A 6,615-nucleotide genomic window follows, 5' to 3' on the forward strand; every position below is an offset into this window, starting at 1 on the left:
CTTCAGGGAACGAGGGTTACATACGTAACCGAGACGTTCTCTTTCTCAGTCTCATTTTTGTTTCTCTCATGTTGTCAGTATTGTGCATGAGCAAAACTGCAGCTCGTCTTACCTGTTAGTTGCTTGGAAACAGCATTTTTTATAAAAGCAGTCCATTAGCATGTCATTTATCCTGTTTTGGTGTGTCAGATTTTTGCATTGTTCAGGAACTGAAAATAAGCATGTAGAAGTGGTGCATATGTTTGTGTGTATGTGGAGAGGCAGCCAGTCATCAGTTTTTTTCCATGCCTGTTTGGCAACACTGTTTTGAGGAAACACTCAAGTGTGATAAAAGAATTAAGTGTTAATGGAAAACCATCCGTGCAGAATGACATCTTGAAAGTATGTGCGTATGGAGTGGTGTTAGCAAAGTGAGCTGTAAGGTGTGTCGGGTTTCTAGACATGGAAAAGAGTTTGTTTCCTTTGACAGGAAGATGTTTTTGGCTTATTAATGAAATTCATTGAGGATAGGGCTGAAACGATTAGTCGACATTATCGACAACGTTGACAATAAAAAAATTGTCGACAAATATTTTTGTTGTAGTCATTCGATCTCATATGACCTAATGAAAGAGCCTGCAGTAATGCGGTTTGACCAATGTGGCGCTGTAGCGCAAGACAGTAATTCAGCTCTCCCGGATGCAATTCAAGAGAAGAAGACACAGCGCATTGAGCGCAAAAGTAGCCGAACCTGAAGCTGCTGAGCGGCGTTTGGATGAATATATAAATACATGCTGCGCTCTTTCCTGTAACTAACGAAATAAACACAACAAAACTGACAGCGGTGAGAAAGCAGCAGTTAAGAACGCATCTGATTACAGTGATGTGGATGTTGCACAAGCGCTGCAGTTCGGCACTCCAGTAAAGTCACGTCACGTTTATTTATATAGTACTTTATGCAATAGATAGCCTTAATTCAAGCAGCTTTACACAATATTAAACATGAAAAACTAGAGTCAATGTCGCTTTCAGTTAGAATTACAACCTGATTTTCTGTTTTAAAGCAGTAATAATAAAATCTTTTATTAGTGGGGGAAAAATATTATTTAATTAAAGTGATAGTTTGGTTTGCAGAGATCAAAGCTTGATCTAGCTCAGGACTTTTTTGATTATCATAACCCTATACTGTATTTTAAGAGAGATTATGTTGTGAATAAAATAGTCTTTTTACTATTAAATAAGTCTTATCACTTACCTTTATTTTGTTTCTTATTCATATGACTTACAAAAGGAGATGTTAGGCAGAATGATGTCATTCAGTTACTTTTTCATTTAGCTAATTAAATGGTGAATGAGAGAGTTTCTCTGTCATCTCATTTTGTGTGCCAAATATATTTATTTGTATAAATTAATTGTATAATTGTAATTACATAATATGACTTTCAAAAGCTGAAGTGCTTACCTTTATTTATTTGTCAGAATATATATAGCTCAATATTTTAACTAACTGCAAAACCAACTTTTAACATAGAAAAACAATATGCTCATGCCGTAATACGTTTTTGGATTTAGTATAGTGATAAATATTTACTTTTTAAAATAACGTATTTATGATAGCCAACTTTGTTGTGATCAATGCTCCCTCTAAGCTGCGTGCATGCACAACCTTCTTATGTCGCAGCTGTGCAGAAGAAATATGCCTCATAATTGATCTCAGAAAGGGAATTCATGAGCAATAACGGCTTCGTTTTTTCATATTATATTATATTATGTTTGTTATATTATATTATATTATGTTTGTTATATTATATTATATTATATATTATATTATATAAGAATTGAACTGTTCTGTGTGAGATTTTTAAAAATGATTTTTAATAGAATTTCTTGGTAAGTAACAGCACTGTAAAAAAAAAACTTTTCTCAGGTAACCTAACATGTGCATCATTTAGTTACATCAAGGGTCAAATCTAATTTAAATAGCACATTAAAGTTAAAAGTTACACACTTTTTTTGTGTGAGCACTGTATAGCTCTGGTATGAAGATTTTTTTTGCTCAGGTGGCCGAAATGTCCGCCCAATAAAGAAATGTTTTGCTCAGCTAGAAAAAAAAAATTAGAGGGAACATTGGTTGTGATGTAACAGAAGTAGCGGCAGATCTTTTTTCTTTCTCATTGTAACATACTTCTAAATGAAATGAATAAAAAAAAATTCTGTCCATTGTTTTTTAATTGAATGCAGGCAGATCTGTTTACATAAACTATATGATTGGAGAAATCTAGTATACGTCACTAGAGAGAAGTCTGTCGTTTTACTGGAAGATCGAATTATGACATTTTTGGTCAAATAAAAAAAAAAATGTATGCATGAATGAATTAATAAAATCAATAAGATTTTGAAAATATAGTTTCTAATGAATTTATATGCAAACTTTCATATTTTTCTCACATTTATGGATCTTTTTACATGAAAATATGTAGCAGCCTTTTAAGAATGGGGCCCTTGCAAGGGAGTTATTATATTTGGTGGTCCTTGATATTAAAGTTTGAAAACCCCTGTGGGAACTTAATTAGTTTATACACTTCTAAAATGTAAAAGTTTTAAAATTATTTACTGTATTTTAAAGACATTTTTCAGAAATTTAACTAATATAGTTAAAAAAAAAAGTAGGCACACGCATGAAAACACTGTGCTTGCCCATGTTTACATAATTGCTAATGAAGTTAGAACAGCATGGTGACCACACTACAAGCCTTCCATAGACCTCTAATTTCATTATCCTTCTTATTAACGCTCAGAAGGAGCCAGTCTGGCCAGACTACTTCCTCCTTCTGTCTCTGTCTTCCTCTTCTCCTTCACAACAAAAGAGGCCAGTAATACCTGAAGAAAGCTGTCTGCTAGCATTCCAATTCATCTCAATGCAAGTTGCTTTTTTTAGCCAATCATCTGAGGCATAAATGTCATGTGACTAATCACTCTAAAACTGCAGGAAAATGACATTATGACAATGTTAATTGGCTACTCACACCACAAGAACAAACACAGTCCAAAAACCTTCACTAGTGACTATCCTAAGCTGTGACGTTCATCTGCAAGCATTATAACTAGTCCCAACGGGTGAGGGGACTATGAGGCTGTCCACCGGTATCGTCTCCACACGTGATCTCACATCTCTTCACACACTCACATCCCTATCTCAGCCCTGGAAACACTCACACACACGCCTCAAGTATCTCTTATCGTCAACAGTGAAGGAGTGTGATATGGAGCCACACTCACAGCCTCCACAGTGAATGCCAATGACGGGGGAAGGAAGATTTCTTACCAGACATCCTTTCATTAAAAATACTCTTCCTGTTCACATGACAACAAATTACTGCTGTTTTTCTCTAGCATCGTACATTCGGCTCTTTAAAATAAAGGTTCTTTATTGGTATCTATGGTTTCATAAATATCCACGGAGCCTTTCCATTGCATAAAAATGTTCGTTATACTAGAAAAAGTTCTTCACGCAAAAATGGTTCTTTTAAGAACTGTTACATGAAACATTCTTTGGGGAAACAAAAATGGTTCTTTAATGCCATTGCTGTGAAAACCCCCATTTGGAAACTTTATTTTATAGAGTGTAGCCCGTCTCTGTGGCCCACCTTAATGTTTTTTGTATCAATACAGATTTCCTGTTTGATTAGATTTTGGATACATTTCAAATATAATCTCCATTTTGCTTAAATACGAAAGAAATCTGCTAATGCTGTAAATTATAGAAGACTGATTCAGGCCATGTCCACACGTACAGGGGTATTCTTATAAACTGAGTTTTTCCTTCTTACGTTTTAAAAAAAAATCTCCTTCCACATGAAAATGCAAACGCATGCTATGAAGCACTGTCAAGAGCATGCCAAACCAACAGGTGGCGATATAATCTCAACCGTAAAGCCATGTTGGCCAATCAGAAGCCTGAAAAAGTCTCCAGTAGGCGGAGATAACAGCACAGGCTCCGACGTCACAAGCCAAAATCTCCAGTTTCGCTGTCTACACGATAACACTGCAGCCGGAGTTTTTGAAAATCTTCACCCTGGCAGGCGTTTTCAAAAATGTTCGGTTTCAGTGACCTGGTGCTGCGTTTGTGTGTGGACAGGGCCTCAGACTGATTCATTAGAACTGGCTCATACGTAATACTATTATATTTTAAAATAAAAAGTGAGTATTTAAAAAAAAAAATACAATTGTTTTTATAGTACACTTAAAAATACAAGGCTAATATTTACATTTTATATTTTGTTTTTATTGAATTGTTATTTTTATGTGAGTTTTCAGTTTCATTTTCAAACCTAAAATCAGCAAGCTTTTATTTTGGCGGGTTGCTGGCAAGTAAGTATATGTGTGGCCAGTTTTGTGAAGCGTGTCAGTGAATGAAATGTCAGTATAATATAATATAATAGTTATTTTAATAAACAGATTTTTTTTCAATTGTATTAATATTTCACAAAATTGCTGTTTTAATTTTGATCAAATAAATACAGCTTTGGTAAGCATTAGAGACTTTCAGACTTTTGAACCATAGTGTAAATTAGATAATATTAGAACGCAGTCCTGATCTGTGCAGCCTAAACATTTTTGTTTCTGTCTTAATAAGGTGAGAAAAGCGACATGAGGCAGCAGTGTTACACATCTGGATGAAAATGATACCCCTGACATCTCCCTTTCTCACTTTCCTTGGTCTTTCTTCGAACATCTCCCATTAGATGAGACAAAAAACAAAAGAGCCGATGACACTGGAGAAATCAGCGGAGTTGAAATCTCGTCCTTCTCTGCCAACTTTCACAATCGTTTTTCCTCCGACCGTGAGAGAATTCATTAAAATTTCACTCAGCCTGCGGCCTCTCTCTCTTTCTCCCTCTCTCTTCCTCTCAATCTATCTTTCTCTCTTTGCCTTTTCTCTCTCTGAATGAATGGAGCTTTGAATAATGTAACCAGTTTTAACAAGATCATAAAAACATTCATAAGCCAGTTAGCTGGGGTTGGGGATCTTGGGGACGGCGGCACGCACACGTTAAGCACACCTCGTTTCTCTCACACACTCGCACGTACATGCACTCGGGCACGTGCACGCTCAAATGTCTCTCTTTCAGACGCACTCGCACACACATACTTGAACTCCGCAGAGGATGAAATAGTGACGCAGGAGCTGGAGAGATGAGAGAGGGATGCCTGGAGGAGGAGGATGAGAGACAGAGAGTGAAATCAAAGAAGCAGTGATGTAAGAGAAGCCCCCATAGGTCTCTCTCCTGTCCGTCTGGCGAGAAAACCGCACCAGCTCTCTGACTCTGCCGCAAATTAGAGGACTGTGAATGTCCTTTACACTGCGTTTATTTCTAAAACACTATAGTTATACTTTTTATATTTCTTAACTGGTTTTATCGTAGTGCAGAAGCAAACATGTCGGAAAAGGTGTGCTGAAAACACAGCCTTTAAAACATTAGATAATATTTAGCAGATAGCATTACCAACAGTGATGCATTTGCATTGAAGTAATCTCTGTCTAAATCTTGGAGCTGTTTTGCTCTTAGCGATCTTATGTTATGAGGAAAATGGAAAATGAGATTTTACACTGAATGAAACATGAGGTTTGGCTAATGGTTAGATGCTAACATGCAACTGTGCATCTCAATGTTATACCATTTGCACTGCATAGTATGCAAGGTGATTTATATACTATTAGGTGTTTATATACTATTAAAGTACTATTACACTACACTTTTATACTATTTATTTATTAAATTTCAACTTTAAAAACAAACAAAAAAAAAACTAATAAAAATGACAAAAGCACACAGCAAAGTTACTAAAACTTAAAAACTGAAAACATAAAAATAAAAGCTAATCCAGCATAACAAATTTAATATTTCTAATAGCTTTATATATTTATTTTATTTTATTTTATTTTTTCAGTTTTAGTTTTAGTAATTATAATACTTCAATTCATTTCATTTCAATTAGCTACCAAAGCAACAAATGTTCGTTTAAGCTTAGTTTTTTATCTAATTTTTCTAAGTTTTTTTTATTTTTATTTCAGCTTCAATTGCCAAAAATTATTTTTCATAGTTTTAGTTTTAGTTAACAATAACAACCCTGATTTTCATTTTCAGTTGTTTTAATGCGATCTTTAAATATGAATTCAGAAATTTATTATTAATAAATTTTAAGATAATTAATTAATAAATGTATAGCTATTTTAGCTAATCTTTTATGTCACACTTTATTTTAATGTCTAATTCTTGATATTAACAAACCATTAACTATGACTTTTGCCAAAGCAAACTCCTAATTTGCTGCTTATTAATAGTTATAGTTAGTAAGGTAGTTGTTAAGTTTAGGGATTGGGTAGGATTAGGGATGTAGAATATGGTCATGCACGATATGTGCTATAAAAGTACTAATAAACAGCCAGTATGTTATTAATAGGCATGCTAAGCAACTAGTTAAAAGTGAGAATTGGTTCCTATACTAAAGTGTTACCTAATAATATTATTACTACGGTATATTTGCATGTCATGTGATAGGCTGTGTAATATACATGGCACATAGTCTTAGAGTTTGTACTTGACTAACTGGGGCCCAGGTCAGGAAGCAGAG

The 6,615-nt window shown here is 34.6% G+C and overlaps 1 long non-coding RNA gene across 1 annotated transcript in view; it reads left to right on the forward strand.

Moving 5' to 3' along the window:
- Positions 1-4,299: 4,299 nt before the first annotated feature.
- The window catches only part of LOC107726206 (uncharacterized), a 25,549-nt gene continuing 23,233 nt past the window's right edge, over positions 4,300-6,615 (forward strand). Inside the window, exon 1 of the long non-coding RNA XR_001638243.1 lies at positions 4,300-4,360. This is a non-coding gene — a long non-coding RNA (uncharacterized LOC107726206). The remainder of the gene's footprint in view (positions 4,361-6,615) is intronic.

The sequence above is a fragment of the Sinocyclocheilus rhinocerous genome, unplaced genomic scaffold, assembly GCF_001515625.1.
Source record: "Sinocyclocheilus rhinocerous isolate Xijiao unplaced genomic scaffold, SAMN03320098_v1.1 scaffold2321, whole genome shotgun sequence".
Taxonomy (NCBI): Eukaryota; Metazoa; Chordata; class Actinopteri; order Cypriniformes; family Cyprinidae; genus Sinocyclocheilus; species Sinocyclocheilus rhinocerous.